Genomic DNA, 686 nt, shown 5'->3' with positions numbered 1-686 from the left:
AGGGTATTCTAGATATTTAGAGACTTCTATTAGTTTTTATTTCTAAATTAAGAAACATTAGATATAGGTTTTACTTATCAAATCAATCAGAAATTTACGTAAAACTTTATAAAATTAATTTCATCGAAATCCGTTAACTTTAAATTTTCACTTAAATTTCTTCGCGACGCATCGAAATGCATGCGACGTCTATGATCGTCAAAATTTGGGTTTTACATGTAAAACTTCCGTGAGCCTTTTTGTCAAACTGGATTTAGATGAATCAAAACGATGAGATGAATGGAATGTGAAAGATAAGGAATTCAATAATGATATCATAACAAAGTGGGTGAGGAGGCATTATTTTTTATATTATTTTAGAATTAAGTATTATATTGGTAAATAGTAAATTTAAGTCATTAAATATATAAATATAATAACTTAAGTATTATGTAAGTACATCTCCTAAAATATTAATGGCACATGAAAGCCAACAACAACATAGCTCATAATTAGGGGTGTCAATTTTGGGTCATAGGTCGGGTTCGGATCAAATCCGGAACTGACCCGGGTTAAACGGGTCGACCCTAACCCGACCCGGGTAGACAAACAGGTCGGAAATCTGAACCCAGACCCGACCCGACTCGATTTTAGGTTCTGCCGGCGCCGGAACGACGGTGCGGACGCGAGCGGGCGCGGGCGCTGGC

The sequence above is a fragment of the Dendrobium catenatum genome, unplaced genomic scaffold (assembly GCF_001605985.2).
Source record: "Dendrobium catenatum unplaced genomic scaffold, ASM160598v2 fragScaff_scaffold_807, whole genome shotgun sequence".
NCBI classification, from domain to species: Eukaryota; Viridiplantae; Streptophyta; class Magnoliopsida; order Asparagales; family Orchidaceae; genus Dendrobium; species Dendrobium catenatum.
This window is presented reverse-complemented; position numbering follows the sequence as displayed.